The 26,790-nt window shown below is 34.9% G+C and overlaps 1 pseudogene; it reads right to left on the bottom strand.

Moving 5' to 3' along the window:
* Positions 1 to 356: 356 nt before the first annotated feature.
* Positions 357 to 25,688, bottom strand: LOC113185555 (pumilio homolog 3-like; annotated as a pseudogene).
* Positions 25,689 to 26,790: the final 1,102 nt, after the last annotated feature.

Below are 26,790 nucleotides of genomic sequence, written 5' to 3'. Positions count from 1 at the left end.
TTTTAGCAGTTTTTATTGTTGTTTGTTTCTTTTACCATTTTTAGAAATAATTTTATATACACTGAGTCTTATAAACACAAGTACAAAGCTCCTAAACTACCAATTAAATGGACTGTTTCCATTCTTTTTTGTGTTGGGAGAACAGAGAATGGAAGAAAATATTTCATTCTTTTCTTAACTGTTTCCACCTATGGTATCAGTTTTTTTTCTGGTAGACTTTCCATTCTTTTGTTGGTCTTTTTGTTTTTTTTTTCAACGTGGGAATCCAGCTTTCCAGCCCAGCTTGACTTTGTTTTACAACCTCTTGGTCAGAACTCATGTTCTGTAACTGAGGCTCTCTGCCCTTGCCACCAGGATTAGTCTGCTGTTCCAACCTTGCAATGGAATCCACTAGACCAGATGAGTGTCTCCAGTTGCAGAATGTTAGACACCAGAGCCCATACAGACTTATATAGAACCACCTCTTGGGCATGTCCTGGCAGGTAATTTAATAAAATTGGAGAAATAGATTGTAAGAGTTCACAACAGTGTTATGAGGTGTTGCTTCAGAAAACACTCTGAGTCCAAATTCAAATCAAAGAGAGCTTTATTTACCTGGCCAGGGACTGTCAACCACCCGAAGACTGAAGCTCTGTAGGAGAACAGCAATTTCCTGGTCTGTGTCTTGGGAATTTAGGATGAAAAATACAGCTCAGGGACTTTTCTTCCTGTCATGCAAGCAAGCCAATCATAGAAGCTAAAACAGCAGTTAACAGAGCAACTCAGACAATCACATCTTGGGTTCAAGAAGGTGTTAGACAACTGTATCCTGGGTTGAGTACATTTTGTGGGGTACAAAGTATAGAGGACAATATATTATAAGAAAACAGCTTTCATTTCCGGTTCTCAGAAACAGCTCTTATAACAGTTTTTTATGGAAGGCAACAAAATAGAGTCTTAGGCCTGACTGTGACAGTTCTTGCTTTATAATTACAATTTATCAAAATTGTATATCTATATTTTTTTTTTTTTTTTTTTTTTAGTTCTCGGCAGACACAACATCTTTGTTGGTATGTGGTACTGAGGATCGAACCCGGGTCGCACGCATGCAAGGCGAGCGCGCTACCGCTTGAGCCACATCCCCAGCCCCAAAATTGTATATCTATAATATATATTTTTTACTAATCTATAACCTATAATTTATACTCCTACTGATTTTATTGATTAGTTTACACCACAACAGTGTATCTCTTTCTTACTGTGTGCATTATTGTTTCCTTTTGCACTACTTCAGTGACTTCTTGTGTCCTATATGCAGGAGTTCCAGTGCTCAGTAAAGGCAATAGAACTTTGTTCCACTTTTGTTGTTTACCATGTTTGTCAAGAAACTGATAATCTCTGAGATGATTATGTGCTTCATAAGCTTAGAATAGTCAATACAATCAAATGCATCCAGTAAAACTGAATAGAGCACTGGTCTTTAGTCACCTTTTGAAATAAACCCTCATTGGGTATGCCTTTCAATAGACAATGCTTGGCTGCTCGGGTGCCATCAGGTGTATGTGTGCCAGGTATACCACTGCTTCGCAGATGGTTTCACGCAGTTCTGATCTGAATTTTTCAGGGTGTGTTAGTGAAAAAAAAAAAGTCCAAGAATACTTTATAGACTAATGAGTGCTTAATCACAGTTCCATTTGGGCCCTTAGAGTCTATTTCATTTCATCCATAATAAGCTCTAATTTTCTGGCTGTACCTCTAACATTCTGTCCACAGTCAGGTGATATGCTGACTTGTAAAGCTGAATTGTGCTACTATAGAGCTCCTCTGTCAGCACTTCCTCTGCTCAAAATGGCTTTGTCATTGCATGCGTATTCCAGGAAGGCCGACCTTCTGTGTGGTGCATCTTGCTCGCATGGCCTTTAAAATTTCGGATGATCTCTGTAAACTGTGGTTCACTCCCATATATGAGAAACTTCTTAACAATATTTCTGAAATATTTAGCATTATTTAATTCAACCATACCATCTCACAATTCTTCAAAGGCCTGTTTTCTCTGTTCTTAGTTACCATACTGTATATAGCACTGGATCACATGAGTTGAATCATGTACCAAAAAAAAAGCAAGAGTTTTTATCTACCCTTGAATCAATTTCTGCAATTCAGTCATCAACTTCATTTTTTTTTTTTTTTTTGGTCACAATCTTTTCTTCTTAAGATCTCCCAAGTCAGCTTTGCTCCAATGACGATGATGTAGTTGGTTTTGTCACTGAATCATCTGCTAGGCTTCAATTCTTTCTTCTTATTTTTGAAGTCATCCCAATTGGATTTCTTGGTACTGATTCATCACTTCTATGGGCTGGAATGTTCTCTTCTTGTTGAATTTATTTGCCTGCTGGAATTTGTGCTTTGGTCCTTTGTCCCCTCATTGCTTATTCTTACAGCCCTTTCCCCAGATTTTGTAGCAGTTTTATCAAAATTCTTCAATGTGACTTTAGGTCCACCATTTTTTAAACAACTTTTCTTAGGGAAGTCTTTGAAGAACTAGAATCATTGTTTTTGTGAAATACACTTATTTTTCTTACAATACCTTTATACTCTTTCCTGTGAAATTATTTTCTATGTGACTTCATAGCAACTCACACGTGGTACTGAGGCTAAAGGGAGCATACCTTCCTTCTGGCTTTTTTTGTTTGTTTTGTTTTCTGCAGGTAAATATTTCAGGTACAAATCTATAAACTCATGTTTGAAGGAAAAAAAAGATCTTAGCATATTGATGACTTAAATCAATATGCTGTGATCAATCATGGAAGCTCTCTTCATACCTCATCAACCTACCATTTTAGTCAGAGTTTCCCAACACATAGAATTGAGGGATCGTCGGTAAAATTTTAAGCTACTTGTCATGAGTAAAATAACTAAACTTCAGCCAAACCTGAGTCAGAACATGCCCATAACCTTAGCTATTTAGGAGAATGAGGAGGAAGACTACAAGTTTATCTTATGGTAATTGTGAGACACCTGTATAATTTTTTTTTTTTTTTTTTGTAAAGCAGGGCTGCAGTTGTAGCTCAGTAGTGGAGTGCTTGCTTTTGCATGCATGCACCTGACATCCATCCTCAGAACCACTACTACAAAAAAAAAAAAAAAAGTGCTCCATCATGTATTGGTTTATCCTCTAGCTGTTGCCTTATAAAGAAGAGATGAGGGGCTGAAAAGGATAAGTATGAATAAATATATTCTGATGGATTGACACAGGAATAGATATTGGAAATAGACATTTGCAGGGTGGATCAAATATGAAGCTCTTAATTGCATGACAACATCCTCATCAAAATATTTTCTTTTCAGGTGCTATAATAAAATACACTTTTATAGTTGTACTTTATGAGTTTAGCATTTAGTCTTCTGCTGGGATTCTATATTTAAAATTTTTTTTTGATAAATAATAATAATAAATATTTGTGGGATACCATGTGATAATTGGTTATATGTGTACATTATATAGTGATCAAACCAGGGCAACTAAGCATATTCATCAGCTCAAATATTTATCATTTCTTTAAGTAATAACATCCCAAATAGTATCTTCTAGATAATTTGAAATGTAAATTTTTATTACTGTGTAATAAAACCAGAAATTATTCTCTCCATTTAACTGTAACTTTGTACTTCTTAAACAGTTTCTCCCTCTGCCTCCTCCTCCCTTCTTTCCTTAGTCTCTGGTAACCACTATTCTACTCTTTTGATGTTATAAATACAAGGTTTTTATATTCCATGTATGGTTGAGTGAATGCAATGTTTGTCTTTCTGGGTATGGCTTTTTTCACTTAACATAATGTCCTCTAGGTTCATTTATTTTGCTGCAAATGACAAGACTTCATTTTCTTTCACGGCTAAATAACTTTCTACTGTATACATATACCACATTATTCATTCACTCATCTATTGATGGACACCTGGGCTGATTTCTTGCTTTGGCTATTGTGAATCGTGCTGCAGTAAATATGAGGATGCAGATAATTCTTTGACACATATACTCAGTGCGATGTTGAATCAAACAGCAGTTTTGTTTTTAGTTCTTTGAGATACATCTGTACTGTTTTCCATAAAATATATACTAATTAACATTTATAATCAAAAGCATGAATTCTCCATTTTTCACATCTTCACCAGCATGTATTGCTCTTGTCTTTTTTACATTACCATTATATTGGGTAAGGTGATGTCTCACTGTGGCTTTGATTTGTATGTTCCTCAGAGTTATTGCTCTTGAGCATTTATCATATCCCTGTTTTTGTCTGTATAACTTCTTTTAAGAAATATCTATGAAAATATTTTCAATTTTTTGTTTGATTTTTTGTTTTGTTAGTTTTTTTGTCACTGAGGATTCAAACCACGGGCACTTTACCACTAAGCTATATCCCCAGCATTTTTTAAACTTTTTTATTTTTTAAATTTTGAGACAAGATCTGTTTAGGTTGTTTAGGACATCGCTAAACTGCTGAGGCTGGCTTCTACTTCTGACCCTTCTGACTCAGCCTCCCAAATTGCTGGGATTTACAGGCGTGTGCCACCATATCTGGCTCTTTTGCCTATTTTTAATTGTATTTTTTGTGTTTTTTGTTTGTTTGTTTTATTGCTGAGTTGTTTGTGTTTCTTAGCTACTATGGATGTTAACCTCTTGTCAGCTATATACTTTGAAAATTATTACTCCTGTTCTATGCATTATCTCTTTGTTGACTGAAAACAGCAGCTTTTTAGTTTGATGTCACCCTATTTCTCTGTTTGTGTTTTTGTATCCTGTTCTTTTGAAGTCTCATCCAAAGTATCCTTGCCTAGTTCTGTGTCATCAAGCTTTTGCCCAATGTTTTCTTCTAGTATTTTAATATTTTAAGCTTAAATTTAAGTCTGTAATCCATTTTGAGTTGATTTTGCTAACTGGTAGGAGATGGGTATCTAGTTTCATTTTTCTGCGTTCATATCTGGTTTACCCAGCACAATTTATTGTATAGACTGACCTTTACCAGTGTGTGTTTTTGATACTTCTATCAAAAGCCAGTTGGCTCCAAATATCTGGATTTATCTCAAGAATCTTTTATTTTCTGTTTCACTGGTCTGTGCATCTATTTTTATGCCAGTTTCATGCTATTATTGTTGCTTTAATTTTGTAGTATTTTTTATATGCACATTATAATTACACTTAGTAGGATTCATTATGCCATATTTGCACATGCTCAAAAACTAACTCAATTAATCTCATTCTCTACTACTCTTCCTTACATTCCTCTTCTCCCATTTGCCAGAAAATGCCATGATTTTATTTTTCTTTATGGCCAATTTTCTTTATCTTACTATATGCCATATTTTCTTTATCTTACTGATGGGCACCTGAGCTGGTTTCATATCTTTGTTACCATAAGTTGCTCTACTATAAACATTGGCATGTCTGTATTACTATAGTATGCTGAAAAGATTTCAAACTTTCCTATTCAGTACAACATTATCTATGGACTAATTTATTGTTCTGAGGTACATTTCTTCTATATTTAATCTGTTGACAATTTTTAATGTGAGGGAGTATTGAATTTGTCAAATCCTTTTTATGCATCTATTAAAATGATCGTAGGGTTTGCCCTTAATTTTGTTAATATAATGTATTGCATTTATTGATTTGTATATATGCAACCATCCTTGAATCACTCAGATGAATTTCACTTGGTCATGGAGAATTATTCTTTTAATGTGTATTAAATTTGGTCTGTTAGAATTTTGTTGAGGATCTTTGCATCTATTTTCATCAAGGATATTACCTGTCATTTTTTTATTTGCTATTTCCTTATTCAGTCAGATTACATCTTATTGGTCTGCTCAATGTTTCTATTTATTCTATTGAAATATCAATGTCCCCAGTAACTCAGTATGACTTAATTCAACATATGCCATTATTTCCTAAGAGTAGGCAACTGATGTGCAAAGGGTAGAAATTGACTAGATCAGTGGTTCTCCTAATTTTAATGCATTGGAATCCTCTGGAATGTTGTACTGCACTCCTACAGTTCCTCATGCATAGAATTGGGTAGAGTCTAGGAATTCACATTTCTGGAGCTTTCTCCATACTGCTCATATCTTATTGATTGGAATATAAATTAACATTGCTATTATGGAAGCAGTATGGAGGTTTCTCCAAAAATTAAATGTAGAAATACCATATGATTCAGCAATCCTTCTACTGGGTATGCATCCCAAGGGAATGAAATTAGTATGTCAAAGAGATACATGCTCTATATAGTTTATTGCATCATTTTTATCAATAGTTAAGACACAGTAAAAAACAAGTGTTCATTGATAGATAAATAGGCAAATCAAATGTGATACACACACAAACAAACAGTGTCATGTTATTGATTCAGAAAAACAAAACAAAAATAAAATCCTGTTACATGCAGCACATGAATGGAACTGGGGTCATTATGCTAAGTGAAACAAGACAGGCATAAGTGGAGCAGCCTATCAAAACACAAAGGTGAGTGTGATGCTCAGTGGAGCAGAGGTAGAGCAGAGAAATGGGTGAATATTTGCTATTGAATAGTTGGATTAAAGTGGCAGCCGACTATGGAAACATGAAAACATCTCACTATACTTGTCAAACATCCCACTCTCCTTACATAGAAACATACTATATTTATGGAATATGTTTAATCCTTATTTGGTAGAAGCCAAATCTAGTTCGATACATGGCCCCTCTAAGGGATCACCTGGAAGGGTAATTGTCATCCTGTAGGGCTTATCATCCTTGTCCTCTAGAGTACAAATGGGGACTCTAACAAAAGATGGAAGTGAGAGAAAATAGGGCTTGCTTAGCTTTATCTTTAATTTTTCATTTTCCCCAAATATGAACTTGTACTCTCAGGAATATTTCTTTATAGTTAAGAAAGCTATTTTTAAATGAAATTTTCATCATTCTTTTGTTACTGTTTGCTGTTATTTATAGGAGCTTAGTAAGAAAGCAATTGCCTCCATCAAATTATCATGATAAAATTCTCTTGCTTATCCCATTATTTTCTTAAATGCCATTAAAATAAAATTACTTTTAAAGAAATATAAATAATAAAAATTCTATCAGATTTATTTTTGCTGAGTACCTGTGGATTTTTTAGGGCATGAAAATAAATACATTTTTATGAGCACTGAAGATAGGTTTTGAGATCCTGTAATAAGTCATCTCACTATAAATAGCACACATTAGTTTGGAGTGGAGGTCAAATCAATTCCTGTATGAATGCTTATTTCACTTTGACTCTAGAGAAAATGATATATCTCTGAAAATCATTTTCATTGTGCTTTATATTTTAAGAAAATAAGTCCTTAAATATATGGATCAGTTCCTCAAATACCTTTTAGGCTCCTTTGATGAATAAAACCAAAATAACTTGGATGGCTTTTAAAGTATCCAATGATTGACCTCATTTTCCCCATTTCAATTTTATCTTTTGTAACCTCTCTTTCCCTACACCTCCTACCCTCCCTCCCTGTTTCTCAGCACATATAACCTTCCACTCCAATCCACGGGTAGATTTATCATGAACTTGATGAACCTGATATACCGATCCTTGTACAAGCCCTTGAATGCTGGAAGTTGCTCAGAATTCTCAAGTTCTGAGTGAAGACCTGGAAATCAGGTTGCAATCAAGAAGCATTTCAATGTGAACATTTCTTTTAATTTTTTCTTTCTTTCTTTTTAATTGATGCATAAAATTGTGCATATTTATGGGCTACCATATGATATTTTTATACAGGTACACATTGTGTAATGTTCAGTTCTGGGTAAACCTATGCCCTCAAATGTTTATCATTTTCTCTGTCCTGAAATGATTCAGAAACATTTAGAGTGTTTTAAAAAATATATAGTACATCATCATTATTTGTACTAACCCTCCTATGTAAGAGAAGAACAGAACTTATTTCTCCTCTGCAACCAACAACCTAGTATGTATTGGCAACCCTTTCTCCATCTCTGTCTCCCTACTACTACAGATATATTGCCTGAAGAGTTCACATAAGACTCCTAAATATCAAACAAATTAGTGGGATTATACTTCTCATTTCAAATAAAGATTCGCTTTTATATATGATTTTATTCTCAAATGTGTGTGATTTTTCTTGAAGAGAGCCATAAAATATATGCACTGCAGGCCTACAATCTGTCCTGCTTCCAAATGTTCTGCTTCTCTTCTTTCAATAAAGCTATATCTGGAATACCCTTCACTCTTTCATATCAGGGAAATGTGACTATCCTCCACAGTCTTTCCTATAAAGTTCTACACAGAACATTTTCTTGGAGATTTGACTACATTATTGTAATTGTTGGGATTTTTTGTTCTTTGTTTGTTTGCTTACCCATTAGATTTAGAAGATCTTTCTTTAGTTTGGTATCTGCAGTACTGTGTGCTACACAGAATAGGCATTCATCAATTATATTTTAAATGAGTAAATAAATGAAATGATAAGCTACAGTGAATATATTAAACATTTTTATTTATTCTGAATTTATTTCATTTATTTTGTTTCCTCATAATTTAAAATTAGAAATAACAGGTAGAAGTTACTGGTACATGGCTGTGTTCTAGAAATAGCTTCAAATAAGTTATATATTTTTCCATTTACTGTTCTCATTGTTACCAACCTCTCATTGTATCCATAAACTCAACTGATATACAGAATCTATTTGTTTTGCTTACAATTTTATTCTTATAAAATGCTGGGCTGAGTAGATGTCCAACACATTTTATGTTCAGAAATCAACTTATAAATATGTCAGTTTATACCAAAAATTTAATTATAAAAGCTTAATTACATCTTAATTTTCCAGGTTTATCTCCCACTGCATTATTCTGAAATCCAAGAGGAATACTTTGGTATGCAAGTACCCATTATCTGTGAGTACATTTCTCTATAACTTTTTAAAGTTTCTCCTTGATTTACAATGCTATGATAGTTCATCATATTTGTCAACTTGACTATGCTAAGGGATGCCTAGAAAGCTGGTCAAACATTATTTCTGGGAACGTTTGTAAGGTTGTTTCTGAAAGATAGTAACAAACGTTTGAATCCATACATGGAGGAAGAAAGATTGCAATAGACAATGTGGGAAGATATGGTCCAATGCATTAGGACAAAACAACAGCAGAAAACAAACAAACAAACAAACAAACAAACAAAAAGCCCCCCCCCCCAAAAAAAAACAGAAGACAACCAAAAGGCAGAAGAATGCCAAATTTTCTCTCTGTGTTTGAGCTAGAATGCATACTTTTTTTCTCTCTTTGAACACTGGAACCGCAGTTCTCAGGCCTTTGAACATTAACTGAGTTACTTTTTCAGTGTTCGGTGATCCTCAGCATGCCTGCACAGTTGCATGAGTTCACTCTCATAAAAATTCTTCTAAAAATAGATGCATACATGGATAGATAGATAGATAGATAGATAGATAAAAAGAACTCCATCTACCTCCCAAAAGAAAAGATCTATAAGAGGAGTAATTTTTGTCTCTTCTACTCCTCTAAATCCCAGAGTCTGGAACAAGGTTAGTAAGTGCCTGATATTCTAAGGAATAGCAAACAAGCAGAAAGAAGGAGGAGAATAAAAGGAGTAAAAGATGATGGGGAAGCACAATCATATAGAATATTGTAGGCCATGATAAGTACACTTTGGGTTTTAATTTGAGTGAGATGAGCCATGTAGTATTCCGAGTTGAGGAATGACATTAACTCTGTGGGTGAGAATAGAATGAAAACTAAATGGGAAAGTGCAAGGTGAGGGAGACCAGTTAGGAGACTATCACAATAGCCATGTGAAAAATTTGAGTACTTCCACCAGGGGAGTGACAGAGTGCTTAGTAAGAAAAGGAACACATTAAGAAGAATATAAAGATTTTAATACAATTTATTTTACCTTTTATTTAATGTTTCTTTTATCCAGGCTTCTTTGTAAGGCAACCAGAATGGAATTTCAAGTTCACATTTTGAATCCAGTCTATAAGTAAACTTAGTACATTTGGTGAGTGATATGAATGACTACAAGCTGGGAAGCTGCCTAATGACAGCATCACAAAGGCTACAACAAACCTATGCAGATTTTATTTGCTTGATAACCTTAGAGGGTACTTTGGTCAAAGGAGACACTAAAAGAAATAGGCTATGTCATTGAAGGGTAACTCTAGGGTTTAGAATCTCTCACCTTAAATGAACTGTTAATTACTTAGCACTGAGAGCTACACATCTCTCTATCCTGACTTTTTAATTTCGGTTATGGGCAATAGATTACGAGATACAAAATGAGCAATCTTCTCAACCTGATGCAGCGTGTTTGAGCATCCTTGAATTGGTAATTAGTACATAAGAACCTCAAAAAAGATACTTTTATCATCAAGGAATGCATCTTTTTAGTTGATTTTTGTTAGAAGCTTGTCTAAAACATATTTTCTCAAGCATCTCTAAAGCTGGGGGGATAAATGAGTCTATCTGCTAATACATAACTTTTAATGTCTCTCCATCTTCCCTGCCCATTCATTATCCTACTTAGTTTTATCACACTTGGTAAGGATTGTTTCACTTTTTCCACAATAAAGCTTTGGTGATTACTAAATCTCAGCCTCTGTTTATGAACAGACTGCTTTGCAGATACAGTCTTTGTTTTCATTATCTGCCTTTAAATACAAGATGACAATTAATACATAAATTGGAAATTGTGGGTATTGGTGGATACCATATATAAAATCAAGCTAACTGATCTTCAAAAAAGAATTGGAAATGAGAAGATTTTCTACCTTGTCTGAGTAGATGGCACTTGAGCTAAACTCTGAATGACAAAGACAGTCAAAATCTGGGAGGAGCCCTTGAGTAGCCATTGTCTTCTTCACAAATTTATCTTCCTTAACAACTCTAAATCATTCTCCATGCCTCAGTCAAGGTAATCTTACTAGAATTTAAATCTAAAGTATCCCTTTACTTTAAAACCTTCTGGTAGCCCTAAATGCACATCCTTAGCATGGGTTATAGATTTATTCATTGCCATGTGTAACACTCCAATGTCAATATTTGCCACTGAACTCTGCTTTAGCCATATTAAAGTACTTGCAGTTGCCCAAAAATGTTCAAAGAACTTTTCAAGTTTTTAAAAACATTACTTCCTTTAGCTGAGACCTCATTCTCTTACTCTTTCACCTGACTGCTAAGTTTCAAAAAGAGTATTTAAAGTCTTGTTGAGACATGATTTCTATTTGAGAATGTGAGATAAATGATGGACTACAGGTTCAACTGAAGTAGACTAAAACAGAATAAGAAAATAAATTAGCTCAGAAAAATAGAAATGTATAGCAATATTTAAAGAAGGGGCCAGTGGAAAAGCAACCTTGATATTCACTTTAAAATGATTAGAATTCTATGGGAAATTTCCAGGGGTCCTGTTTCTAAGAGTGAGACTTATACAGAATCAGTGATAACATTGGTGAGGGGAAAAATCAATAGAGTCAGGGTTCAAGTTGGTATGTTGCATGAATGCCTACCAAGTGAGTAAAATGGGTCATGTTTTATAGAGTTTCAAAAGCACAACTGAAGAAATGAGATATTAAGTAGTTAATTACTTCAAAGAATTAAATGTGATAAATTGTACCATGAGAGAAAAACACTAAATAGGAGATAATGGTAAATTAATTATTCTGGGTAAAATTATCATGAAAATTTAATGTTATTGATCACTCTTGTTATTATCACTCTTGTACAAATGAAAGAACAAACTGGACTTCGACTCAAAAATCACTTACCTAGTAAGGCAAACAATTAAAGCAAATTTTAGAACATTTGGAAAGAAATTTGAAAACCTAAGTGGTTGTCTCATTATTGTCACAAATTAGCCATGCAATCTTACCCTGAAACTCAATTAACCTAAAGGTTCTTTTATATGTGGAGGCTAGAATCTCTACATGATGTTTTAAGCCAAATAAACTACATCAATATATTATTTTATCTTTCTTTCAGCCTATTTCATCCCATTTGTTTGCAAAGGATATGCTACATAACATTACCATCTTTAAACAGAACAAAGACTTAGGAAAAATTCAGAAGTGAGTTGATTTTAAAATCTTTACAGACATCAAAATGAGACCTAATCCACAACCAAACTTATCTTGTTTAATTTGTAGAAGATTCATATTAATTTTATTGCAATTCTGTGATTTATTTTGATTACTGCAGCCCCTATCCTTGCTTTTTGATACCTATGTAACCAATAATAGGTAATGGAGATCCAGTGGTGGGGTTGAAGTACAGTCCATTATAGATATGGTGTTAATTAATCATAAATACCATGAATTTTTAAATGTTTTTAGTTGTATATGGACACAATACCTTTATTTTATTGACTTATTTTTTGTGGTGCTGAGGATCCAACCCAATGCCTCATGTGTGGAAGGGGAGTGCTCTACCACTGAGCTACAGCTCCCAATGGAATTTGATACATAGTATCTCATTTACTAAGCAGAATAGTTATTAAGGGTGATCATCAGCATTTTTACTTTAAACACAGAGAAACTGAGGATCACAGTTATTATTTACTTAGGGTCAATGTTATGAACTGAATTATACTCCTACACATTCATATGTGAATCCTGGACACCTAGTGACTATTTGGAGATAGAGAAGTTAGGGAGATAATTAACATTAAATGAGATTACTGGGGAGGTGGGATCCCTGGTATGATAGGACTGATTTTCTTATACAAAAGAGACACCAAAGGTGTGCACACACCAAGGAAAGGCCATGTGTGGACAGAGTGAGTTGGTGATTATCAGTAAACCAAGAACACAAAACTTAATACAAAACAATTCTTCTCAAAACCTTGCCAGAACCTTGATCTTGGACTTCTGGCCTATAAACTGTGAGGAAACAAACTCCTGTTTTCAAGCCACTCTTTCTATGGCATTTTGTTGTGGCAGCCCTGGGCTGACTGGAAGTTAACTCAGTGGTAGAACATTTGCCTAGCATGCACAAGTTCCCAGGTTCAATCATTAGCACCAATCTCTACCCCCCAATACATACAAACAAAGTAATTTAAAAAGAAAAGAGTGCAGACTAATACAATTACACACTGGAAACACTGGGGTTAGATTGAACCTATTCCTATTTGTCCTTAAGGCCATACTCTTCTTCCATGCTGAAAGAATGGTTCAACTCTCTGCACAATGATAATATATGCTCAGTTGATGAAATATTCTAAATGTCTGTGATTCAAACAGGCAAGTTTTTTTCTTGCTACTGCTGCAAAGATAACAAGAATAAAAATATTAATAGTTACAAATTAAATTAGCAAAAAGTATTTGCAATAATATTTATCATTTATACATCTACTGGCCAAGTATTAGAATTGTTGTTAATGTTTGAAATGACAACTTAGAGTAACACTAGAAAATCAAGAGTGGTTGAACAGATACATATAGAGAAAAGAATATATGGTGGATTTGAATCATATTGTTTTCTGCTAACAGTTGGATATGCCATAAATTGTAGAATAATGAACATTTATTATAAATAGTTGCATTATCTTTAGCTCCATTTATTAAAAGGTTTTTCTTAGAAATGATTTTTTGTCATTATTGTACATTTTAAGCTTTCAGAAAGTTCCATCAGAGTTAGGTTTCTGCTTACAAAGCATACTGTAGACAAAGAAGATACAAGGAAAACTATAGTTAAACATATTCTGGAACTGGGAATTAGAGAATAAAGACTATTATTATAAAAAAATAGGACTGATAGATTTTCTTTCAGAGAGAATGATATACCAATGAAGTAAGATTTTATTTGTATTATCTAATTAAATTATTAAATTTATGAAAATTTTGGGCCAAATAACTTTTTTAATAATTCAATATCTTTAGTGTAAATTTTCCTTTAATATTTTGGGATTGAATTAGTGTAAAGCATATTTAGTTTGGTTTTCTATCTTCCAGCATTGAAGATATCAACAAGATGAGACTAATTTAATGTATTTGATAAAAGAAATACTCATAAAATTTTTGGGGTAATTAAATTATTGGTTAAATGCATACTGAATCAAGAAACCTGCATTAAACTTCTACTTCAACAGTATTTCTGTCAGGCTTGAAACACAGGAAGGCAAATGCTGCAGTTCCATTCTATTGACAATGTGCTGGAAATTTTTCTCCTAGGTAGGGAGGGGTAGGTGAGTCTTTTCTATCCCCCTATTCAGGCTTTCCTTCAACTGATTGGATGATGCCAACATATATTAAGGTAGCTATGTGTTTTATTTTATCCATTAAAATGTTAACCTCATCTAAAAAAACTCCTCATAAAAATACCCAGAATTATTAGTAACCCAATATTTGGGCACCTAATAGTTCAGTCAAGTTGATATGGAAAATTAACCATCATATGGTATTTCTATAGTTCCAGGATTTATCTTATCTGTGATTACCATATGTTGAGAGATTTTTGTGGAATATGAAAAGCAGGCAACTTAAATAAATGGGTTAATTATGCTTGTTTGAGCTAAATATAAAGCAAATGGATATATTAGAATTTGAGTGTGGTTCCACTGGCTAACTTTGAGAAAATGATCCTAGCCTTCTGTAAAGTAATATAACAGTTGATGTCTAGGATCAATCTTTGATCCATTTATATATCAACTTGAAACTACTCTGTGTCATGTCCTCAGCTGTTCAGATAATTTTCATTCTAACAATAATACACTTTGTATTGAAAATGTTATGAAGCTACATATTGACAAATTATTAGATGGACCTTTCCTAACTCCTTCAACACACAAAATCTGGTATCAATGAATGTTGGAACAGGTTGATTGAAAAATCATCTCAAAATGCTTACCTTCATAATCTCTTTTTGGTCTGTATACTTTAGAAAGATAGTTTGATCACTAACTGTGGCTGTTCCAGGAGGAAATTTTCTACCTTAGCCACTCCCTGGGTTTTGATTGGGTTGGAAGAGGTTGGAAAGTCACATGAAAATACTTTGAAAATTTGAAGGTTTTTCCCCATGATTCTTGGCATGACACCCCTTCCCCTTTAATGGCAACTTGAGGACACACTTTTATACACACTTCAAAAAAGGGCCAGAAAGATTCTAGCTTAATTCTATTTAAGTCACCTGAATTCTCATGTTGGATGCCATGGTCCTTGATCTTAAGTATTATGATCACTTAGAAGAGTTCAATGTATTCCCCTATGGTTGTCCACATGGATTGAAGTAAAGAAAATTATAGGTTTCTATACCACTTTCTCTCTCTTCCACCTGGCTCTTCTTATCAAAAGAAGCAAAGAGGAGAATATTGCAGCAAAAGGTGAAGTTCCATTTCTGGAATAAGAGACACCTATTCTTTGGCAGTGGAGAGGCAATAATAACCCTGGCACCTGTGAAGGGAGGGAAGAACATTGTGGATGTTTACCTTTCAGAGATGTTCCTTAGCATTATCTTCACAAAGGAAATGCCTGTGTGGCTTTCCAAAGCTATAGTCAACATGTTAACTTTAACTGACTTTGGGTCTTCTATTTTCTGCCAAACAGCTCTGACCAAAATTTAATTTCCATCCTTCTTAACCTTAATGAGAAGTCTATCTTAGGTCTAAGGTTAGTATTGGGTTTTGCATGTGCCTGCATATGTTCCTGGATATGCAAAGCACCTGCATATCTTCTCTATCCCCCATTTCTATAACATTTGCTCAATCATTCTATAGCACAAATAACTCAACCTGGCCAGTGACAAGAATACATGCAAATGGTATTTTCAAAGTAATGCTTAAACAGCTATTTGAATGTAACTAGGACCTTTTCAGCTTACTTAGTGAAACAAGAAACTTTATTGAGTTGATTGTCATTCTATTCCCCTTAACTGATGCTGGTCACACAACAAATTTCATAAATTTGAGCCACCTCTGTCAGTCACAAATCAGAGTAACGGACAGAGTAAAGTATTTGGGATATTTTATCAGAATCCCAAGAATTGTAGAAACAATAATTGGGTCATTTTTGAGATAATTTCTCTATGGACCTCCTGATTTACTTCATATCTTGTAAGAAAGACACTGATATTCCTTTTATTAAGACTATTCTTTTACCGATGTTCATACTTCCAACAATCTGGGATTATAAAGATAGTTTTTGTATTTAGAACAAAGGCTAGGTTTGCTTAAAGTTCTATAAGACAGAGATAGTATCTCCCTCCAGAAGTTAAAAAAAAAACCCAGCATATGATTATCTCCCATTTAAAAAAAATTTGTATATTAAATAAAGAGTTCCTTTTCTGTAATACAAGCTACTACATGCACAGGTATTACCTCTTAGAGTCACCCATAGAAATGAAGTTAGGGAGATTATTGAAGAAAAGTTGATATTCTGATTTCCACTATTGCCATGAGTAATAAACTTCTTTGTTTCTGAACTGAAAGTCTCATGTTTTCTGTTTTGGAACTTGGACAGAAAGATTATTGAGCTTCCAAGTAGGGTCAAGTCTCTGACCGTTCAAAATCCTTAAAATTGTTTCTCCCTTTCCTCAGTGACATTTTCAATATTTTATTTACCTTTGAAGAGCTCATTTAATTCAATTATCACCACATTTTCTTTGTCATTTTATTGTTTAAACAAATGGTTTAGAACAGTTTTATGAAATATGTAACATATTGCAGCTGGAGGTCTATTGACTCTTTGCATCCTTCCTAACCTCCATTCAAACATCAATATATTTCACAGTGGGTGGGACTTAGGACTTTGCTGTGTAGCCATGGCTACTTTCTTGTTCCATGAAGAGAAAGTTCATCTTTTCTCGACAATTGGCTTTTTAGAAACATAGAACTAAAAAAAAAAATCCTTATATAACCATCTTTAATCAGAAGTTGCTTAATTTACAACACACACTTCATTATTTTTAAGAGATTGAAGAATATTTTTTAAAATCATATGGACAGAAAAATTTATTATGTCTAGAGAATATCGACCAAATTCTATGAACCCCAAGAAAAATGACAATACTGCCAACTTTTCATTAAGGTTTGAGAAGAGATGATTTTAATTAGCACATTGCCCTTCCCCTTCTCAACTTTCTCTAGAATGGTAGATACAAGAGATCATCTTAAAATAAGTTAGGAGACATGAAACCGAAAGATAGAAATAAAATTGTCTCTGGACTAAGAATTTTCACTGATAAAAACGTGAGACTCTCTTGAACTATGTAATTTTTTTTCTGCTATATTCTCTATACAATTTATATACTGTACAGGATTATTTTCTTCTCTCAATGGGTGATGTCCAAAAATATCTAATGGATGATTTGGATAGTATTTTGTGTATGCTAGGTTTTTGATATCTTGTGCACTATAAGCATAGAAATCTATAACAAAAAAATTGTGCTAGGATATATTTCCATGATGAAGGCATGAGAAGGACACATGAGAAGATGGGAGGGGAGGGGAGGGGGGATAGTAGGGGATAGGAAAAGTAGCAGAATACAACAATTACTAATTGGGCATTATGTAAAATTGTGGATGTGTAACCGACGTGATTCTGCAATCTGCATTTGGGGTAAAATTGGGAGTTCATAACCCACTTCAATCTAATGTATGAAATATGATATGTCATGAGCTTTGTAATGTTGTGAACAACCAATAAAAAAAATTAAAAAAAAATAATAAAAATAAAAAAATAAAAAAAAGAGAAGGACACAAATAATGTCTCAATACAAACATACTGTAACAGAGTTCCACACAAATGATTATTATAGATTTTGTCCAACTTTATAATTAAAATGAAAGAAATATTAGAAGTTAATAATGTGGTGAGACTCTGAGATGAACAGAAAACAATTAAATAGTTTCATAATGTCAGTTGTATCAGCAGTAAAAACAAGCAGCTACTAATTTTCTGCTGACATGCCAAGCTCTGTCAACGTACAGTGTGAATCTGTTCACACCTTGGCAAACGGTTTCCTTGGGCAGTAAACATGAGGGAAACACATTTATAAAGGATTTGCAAATCAAAACAAGGTGAAATAAAAATACATCAAGGGCAGAATTTTATGCTTTATGCTGTCTCCTAATGGAGTTATGGCTCTTACCAATAAATATCTGGAAAGGTTTTGGTTAGAAACACAACTTGAAATTAAATGAACATTGAAAAATTCAATTTAAGTCTTAAAAATTAATGCATATAAATAAAGATCTTCTCTGTGGCTGCTGACAGATATTTCACCTGGTAGGCTGGAGGCATAAATTCTTATTCCCTGAAGCACTTGTTATTTTTAACAAAATCAAGAATGGTAATAAAACACAGGAACAATCCTACATTTTACTGCACAGTAGCAGTGGGAACTTACATGAGCTATTATGACTTTTAGTGAGGAGAATATACTCTGAGCACAGAGAATGGGAAAACATGTTTTCAGTGGTGTCTGCAGGTCACTTCTCAGGACTGTGACTTTGCCTTGAACATGAATCTAGAATTCACCTTTTCTTCAGAGTCCTTACTTTCCTCTTTTATATTTCCTTCCTACTCCAACATGACTTCTTTTGTTACTCCATGCTGGAAAGTCCACTTGTGCCTAGAACTTAACATTCTTCAAAGAGAAGTTCCCACAAGACCTTGATTAGCAGTGAGGACCTCACTCACCATAGCATTCTAAGGGGCTTTCCCTCTGGGCTTGGGAGAAGGACTCAAAAGGGGAGGGTAAATTACAGAGTTGGAGAACATGGAATTCCACTGGTGGAAATGGGTTTTGTAAATGGTTCTGACATCCTCATATACTTTGTGGTGCCAGTTTGTCAGAACATTTCTGTCTGTGTATCCCCCAGTAAAATTATAAGCTGAAGTTAATACTATAGGAGGTGCTCAAAGAACAATGAATTTTGAGAGTCAAGAGCCCGGCTTTTGAAATCCTTTTTAGTGATTCAAACAAGATCTTGACTGTATGGGAAGCTGAAAATTTTCATATCTAAAACACATTTAAAAAATATATTTCCTAATGATTTCTTTAAATAGGTGTCAGTCACAGAGTTGACTGTTTAAAAGATACAAAACAATATGAAGTGAGAAGTCATCCTTTCACTGAGTTTTCCTCCCTGGAGAGAATCAGTATTAGCAGTTTCACAACACAATTTCAAAGATGGAAACCAAGGTGTACTTTTTGCAGTTCTAGCATGGGTGTCTACATTAGGAATGGTACATTGGCATCATAAAAAGTACAGCTATGATGTCTTTTCAGACCAGGAGCATCCACTGAGTCAGGGTGATATTTTATGAAAGCATCCTGAGAGACCTACCAGAATATCATTTAATCAATACCATCACATCCTCTCTCCTGGCTCTGCTTTCTTCTCACTTTTAACCCTCTTCATTACTCTCTTAGCAAAGGGTTTGCATAATAGAATAAAGAGTAAGAGACTTGGAATGAGGGTCAGACCTCAGTTACCACTATGATGATAGATAAATTATCTTATAAATATGTTTCTATTTGTCCTCTGTGACATGGAAATTATGTAACTGTTATTGCTATATAGGTAGGAATAGAGGTTATGGACAAGAAAAATCCTTTGTGTAACTTAGAAATATGTTACATAAACACCTACTGCTGTAACATCATGCTGAAAATCAGAACAGAGGTTATAAAGGAAACATTGGCTGGTACCCATAGCTCATACCTATCACATTGTAGGAGAGGTGGAAACACTTCCCTAAAAGGTGTTTCAAAGCTACGTAACTAACATCAGGTATCCATTCTCAGAGGCAGAGACTTCAGAAGAATGCAAACTTTCCCAACGCTCATTTTCCCCAACATATCATTTTATTTATATCACAACTCTATCTCCATAAAAATCATGGATTAAAGAAAAGTAGAGCTATAAAAACAATAGAATTATGATATGGTTAGAGGAGAAGAAAAAGAAATAGGAATTAAAGTTAGCAAATTTTCTTATGATTTCTGAAATCAGAAAGTCAGGTATAGGTTTCAGTTTACAGAGTAGGTAGGACAAAATAGCTTGGTAACAGGAAGGAAGGAAGGAAGGAAGGAAGGAAGGAAGGAAGGAAGGAAGGAAGGAAGGAAGGAAGGAAGGAAGGAAGGAAGGAAGGAAAGAAGGAAGGAAGGAAGGAAGGAAGGAAGGAAGGAAGGAAGGAAGGAAGGAAGGACGAACAAGTTCACCAAATGAACTACCAAAATTATAAGTGTCTGTAACATAATTGTCACTCAAATACTTTGCTATTTTATGACTGCTTTTTATAATATCAGTATACCTGTGATATATTTGCCGAATTAGAAGTTATATTTTTTAAAACAATCAACACAAATAGGGAAACATTATTGTGTCAATCATCACTGTAAGGAAAATTTTTCATCTTCTCTGACCAAAAATAAATGACCTCATAGTGGTGATCCAGACTTAAGAACTTGCTGTCTCAGCATCTGTATGAAAACAAGTGCTATCAGAAGCCCCAGTGCTGTTTAAATGTGTAATTATGCTGGGCACAATGGTGCTTGCCAGTCATACCAGCAAATTGGGAGACTGTGACAGGAAGATTGCAAGTCCCATGCAGCCTTAGCAACTTAGCTAAACACTGTCTCAAAGTTAAAAATAAACAGATTTGGGGATGTAGCTCAGTGATAAAAGGCCCTAGGTTCAATCCCCAGTATTGCAGGGGGAAAGGAAAAGAAAAAAAGTATAATATATCATTGGACCACAAAATATCTGTGATTATATATATATACATACATGGAGGTGCATGCACCATTCACCTCTAAAAAGTTATTAACACAAAGATACATTAGAAATTTATTTTTACAAAACATTCTATTTGTTATTACAAGATATTGGTCTTAAACAAGTTGTATTTCCCAAACTGTACTTTCTCTCAATGAAAGCTATGTCACACTTTTCATCTGCCCCTCCAGAGTACTTCAGAAAATGGGCTAATCAGTGAGACATTTAGGGCAACTAAGTCATTAATAAGGAATGGATCTGCCATTCCCTGAAACATCTGTGCAGAGTGGCTTGAACTGGTGCCAGAAAATAAGCTAATGCTAATCCAGACACCTGCTCTTTCCATAGCATTGCTTCAGATGCACTGGATACCCCTTGCCTGCCAGATATTTTCATATTGGTTAGTAATTTTAAACAGGTTGAATGAAATACCCATGAAAAGAAGTCCAGCAGGCTATCACGCAGAGCACTGCTTTTTGTTATTGGCTTTCTGAGTATTCCTTGATTGTAATTCTGCCAAAACCCTCATTTGTTTCACAGAGAAAGAAAGTACAATACAGAACTTGGCTGTCTCAACTCTGAAAGCAATCAAGAGCTCTGATAAAAAACGAAAACACTCATTCTCAGAGCATGTTTGTTCTCTCATCATCTCAGTTCCTTTGTTGCCATGGTCACCTCTCAGCAAAGCAGAGCTCCCTGGTAGCAACCCTTTGATGCTGCATTCCTCCTTCCTGTCCATTTCCTTTTCTAGTCTCTGTGTCTCCCACTTTCTCCTAACCAGCACCACCCTTCTTCATTTCTGAGACAGGCTGGTAAGAAGAAAGACACTGAAGATGCTAATGAGTATGTTTTAAAACTCCCCATATAAAACTAAGGCCTGTGAGTCTGCAGACTCTGCCTTTGTGCAACAAAGGGAAAGCAAGGTCCTCTGCAGTGTCTGACATACTTTTCAGGTTCTAATACTCATTATAGAACCATATGCTACCAACCAGTCTTTGAATTATATCTAAAGTCTTGATTGCAAAGAGAAATTAAGTTTTGCGGTAGCATGCAGGAGGAGGGTGTTTTATTGGTTCATACAGGCAGCTGTTCCTAAATATATCCTGCAGGAAGAAGGGAAGAGATAATGGCTCTGGATAAACCAGAGTTCTATATAGACATCATGCCTGGTGTCTGAGATTTACAAATTCTTTCAAGCACAGACAGACATTTGGATTTCTTAGGCGGTCCAGAACACTTGGAATTAACTGTCATATAAGGAGATTATTTAGGATGGACACAGAGTCAGAGATGACCCTCAAGAGAAAGTGTAAAATATCATGGGTAGGTATCTCCTGAAAGTAATTCTGTGCAGATGTTTCATGGTCTTTTACAGTATTATTCATGCAACTTAGCAAATATTGTTATAGTTGCTTACTTGTACAGTGTGTCTTCCTGGGCTAGCAAAGTTAAAATTGTTATTTTGTGCGATATTATTTAGTTTGTTAGGGTTTGGTTTTTGCTGCATGTACTTCTTTTAAACAGACTAGTTGAGCTGTCGTTTGATTGTACTTCTGCTTGGTGAATATTTTAAAAGGAGTGCTGAAAACTGAAAAATAAATGAGATTTGCATATTTGTAAGGTCTTTGAAGTCTATTGGTGAGAGGTTGTAAAGATTATAGATATTATCTTTCTACATTTATAAAAAAGTCTATAACTAAAAAGCATTTTCCTCACTTACCTTATATAAAAATTTTATAAAAATAAGGCTTGTAAATATCAGATCTTTATGTTTAAGGACAAAAGGAAGGATGAAGCTTTCTTTTAAAAGAGATTTATCTGTTTATACTCAATAATTCATAACATTTTTAACTCAAATGCTGAGAGAGAGGGATTTCTAAACAATTTGATTTGTCATATTTATATGCTGGAGATAATAATAAAAACTCAAACAAATCAAATTATCTTTTCCCAATGGAGTCTACAAAGATTCCTAAAATCATGATCTTTTAGACACGCGGTAAATTGTGAAAAATCAGTATTTTATGAACTGGAGGAAAACACCATTTATAGTTGTTGAAAATCAATTTTATCTTTATGTCTTTGGTGAAGAAATATTCCTCATGCTAGGGAACTAGACATTCCAATTCTATTTTCTCCTTCTACTTGTCATTTTTATTAATGCCAAGGCAAAGGAACCCATGTACTCTTGTGGATGGTCACTGGAGGTGATAAAAGAGTTAATATCTTCAAAAACTTTCAGCATTCTTCTTCAGAAAAGTAGTACAAACAAGAATGTATCAGAGACTTGCATGAAAATAATCTACTTTTCTCCCCTCCCTTTTAATCTAGCCTCACATATTTCTTCTAAGTTTCAATGACAAAATGCATATACATGTAATTTGTATTCAACTATTCATGGTATTAACAACAGTCATCCTTGCTCTGCTTTAGACTGTCCTGTAATATTAACAGTGACCAATGCTCTTGGTGATTTCCGTTTAACCCAGTGGTTGTCAACTGGGGGTAAATTTGCATCCTCAAGAGGTATTCAACAAAATTCTGGGGCAAATGTACCATAGAATAAAGATCTTCCCTAGTTGAGAAGCATTGTTTTAGAGGAAAAGTAAATTATCACAAAACTTTAGCTGCTTGGATAAACTGATAATGAAAGTTGAAAATTCTAGAAGGTAAATTGTATGCTCCTGAACATTTAAATAGATGACAATGAGCATGGTTTTAATGAAATGTGTGATTATATACTTTTAAAAATATTAAATTTTCTATTACAAATAATTTTTTTGTTACTGACCTCTACAAATGATTTTTATCTTTCTGGTTACAAAATGTCTTGCATAATTTAGAAATGATAGCAATTCTTTATAGCCTCAGAGCAACCATTTTACAACCTATTTCTGTATATTATAACAAATTATATTTAATGATTAAAAGGCAACTGTTTTTAAATAGCAAAATTTGTTTATAACCAAAAGACTCATTATATATTATGAAGCAAATTATTAAATATTGGAATCAAGATCCTCTTTAAGACAATGAATGAGTAAATTTCTCGGTCTTTACTTGGAGCAAATTATGTCAAATTAGATCTAGAAAGTATAAAATTGTATATTGAATAATGGTAATGCTTTCATGGATAACTAACTTTTGTACTCTGACAACATGTATTTGATGCAAGCTATTTCTGTGGAGTCAGTTATAAAGACACCAAGAGATTTAACATAAAGAAAAGAAATCTAAGTCTTTCAAGTCCGAGGCTGCTTATGATCACAAGCAAATCAGTTGAACTCTGTGTGCCTCCAGGTAACAAAAAACAAAAAGGGAACCCAGTTCATTTGTTCTGAAACATGAAAAGCATAGTTTCATAAATATTTACCTTCTTACATACTATGCATTAACATTCACTTAGTGACTTTAATTGTTAGAGAACAGATGTTTAATTTATCAAACCTAATAAATAATTATGCTATTAACAGTGTCTATTGGATTAATGAAGCTTCAAGAATATATAAACCATCTTTAAGAGAAAATTATAATTTATCAGATAATTGACACAAAATAGTTTTATCTAGAAAACAGTTCCCTAGCTTGGTCCCATTTCTAGTTCTATAGCTTCCGCAGTCCGGCTGCAGCCAAATAACGGGTGTGTGTGTGTGTGTGTGTGATGAACAACTTGTGTACTTTGATACAGCAGGAGTAGGAGCCCTTTATTGTAGGACAACAGAGGTATTTATACACTACACACAGCTTATCTTTTTTTCTTTAAAGAGAGAGTGAGAGAGGAGAGAGAGAGAGAGAGAGAGAGAGAGAGAGAGAGAGAGATTTTTTAATATTTATTTTTTAGTTCTCGGCGGACACAACATCTTTGTTGGTATGTGGTGCTGAGGATCGAACCCAGGCCTGGGCTGCAAGCATGCCAGGCGAGCTCGATACCGCTTGAGCCACATCCCCAGCCCCACAGCTTATCTTAATTAACATAAACTAGATACAGCAGTCAACCAATAAGGAATCTCCACGCTTAATGGCTCGCTGCATTACTTCACAAACCACTCCCTCTGGCATTTTGCCAGGCGCCATCCCGACTTGTTTGCAGACTCTAACATTTCCCCCTTTTGTTTAATTTAAATAATGACCATAGTGGTTTTTACACAAACACAAACACCATAAATAATCTGTAACAAGCAGAAGGGGAGGATACAAAATGTCACAATACCAAGCCAGTTGATGGCTCCATGTAAGAAGCCCTTGGAAAAATTATACCAGCAATGACACCGTTAGCAAAGATACCGAGTTACAATTTGTTGTAGATTACAGTTTGTTGTCTCAGTCCAGGTAAAGCAGTGTCTCAATAGCTTAACTCACAGTCCAGGTAAATCACAGTCCAGGTAAGTTCTGCAGGCAGCTAGCTTAAATCACAGTCCAGGTAAATTCTGCAGGCAGCTAGCTTAATCCAAAATCTCCTCAGGTTCTCTTTCACCTTCATCTTCACTGGCACTGGGACTAAGGCAGGAACTCCGGATGCTGGCTAAAGAAAATCCTGTAGTATTCCAGCAGGCACTAAGAAAACAACCTTCTGAACAATTTAGTACATTATCTAAAGGTTTTTTACTTTTGAAATAAGCCTTAATGGCGCTCATTACTCATTAGCTTCCAGGTGTGGGAGAACCATTGTAGTTACTGGCCTTGGAAATGATCAAACTTCAGGGGCGCCATGTGCGTCCTCCAGCTGCAGCCCCAGACAGGGAGTGTCTGGGACTCAAACTGCCATCTGGCATAGGGAGCAAGAGCCTGTGAGACCATGCCTCCAGGTCAGGTCTGGATTTGGGCTCCGGCAGTGGCATCCTGTTCCCCAGGCGGGACCGGGGAAGAGCAGGCTGCCATTGCTTGGAAAGTCCTTGCTGCGCTGTGATCGGCTCGCACATGTGGCAGACGCTGTACCGATTCATGCACCCTCCGGTAACGAAAAATAGCCTTTTGCTGCAACTTTTTTTCCTGATAATCTTTCCTCCTCTGAACTTTCTTTTTCTTTCTGACTAGAGTTCCTGGGCTTTTATCAACACATGCCCTAACTGTTCTTGGTTCCATTGGGGTGTCTCCTTCCCTTAGTAATTTACTTCTCACCCCTTCCATATTTTCATCACAAAGACAATACAACATTTGAAGACAAAACAAGACACAAACATAGGGCTGCAGCCAAAAAACGGGGGGGGGGGACGACAAACAACTTGTGTACTTTGATACAGCAGGAGTGGGAGCCCTTTATTGCAGGACAACATATAGCAATGATCTTGGTAGATATTTTAGTCAGATTTTGCTGCTGTGACTAAAAGACCTGACAAGAATAAATTTCAGGACCCACAGTTTCAGAGATCTGTCCATAGAGAGCCAGATCCATTCCTTGGGACTCCTGGTTAGGCTCAACATCATGTCAGAAGAGTTTAATGAAGGTAAGCAGCTCACATAATGAGCAGAAAGCAGAGAGAAAGACTCGCCAGATACAAAATATATATCCCAAAGGTATGATCCCCACAGACCCATCTCCTCCAGCTACACCCTACCTGCATTGCATCAGTTTCCACATAGTTAATCCCATCATGGGATTAATTTAATGATTGATTAAGGCTATAACCCAATCATTTTTTCTCTGAACCTTCTTGCATTGTCTCACGAGATTTGGGGCATACCTCACATACATACTATAACATTTGCCCCTGACCTCTAAAACTTCATGACCATCTCACAATGTAATTTAGTTAATTTTCAATAATCCCCATAGCCTCAACAGTTCCAAGACTACCCAAAGGTTCAAGCCCAGTCTCCTCTGAGACTCAAGGCAAGCTCACATTATGAGCTCCTATGAAAATTAAAAAAAAAATTACAGGTATTAAATATAGAAAGGCACAGAGTAAACATTTTCAATTACAAATATAGGGTCATAGAAAAAAGATAAGACTTTTTATTGGAATTGCATTAAATATGTATAGTGCTTTTCAAATTATGGTCATTTTGATAATATTAATTCTGCCTATCCAAGAGCAAGGTAGATCT

The sequence above is a fragment of the Urocitellus parryii genome, chromosome 8 (genome assembly GCF_045843805.1).
Source record: "Urocitellus parryii isolate mUroPar1 chromosome 8, mUroPar1.hap1, whole genome shotgun sequence".
In the NCBI taxonomy this organism is placed as follows: Eukaryota; Metazoa; Chordata; class Mammalia; order Rodentia; family Sciuridae; genus Urocitellus; species Urocitellus parryii.
Note: the sequence above shows the minus strand (reverse complement) of the source record. Positions and strands in the feature narration are given on the sequence as shown.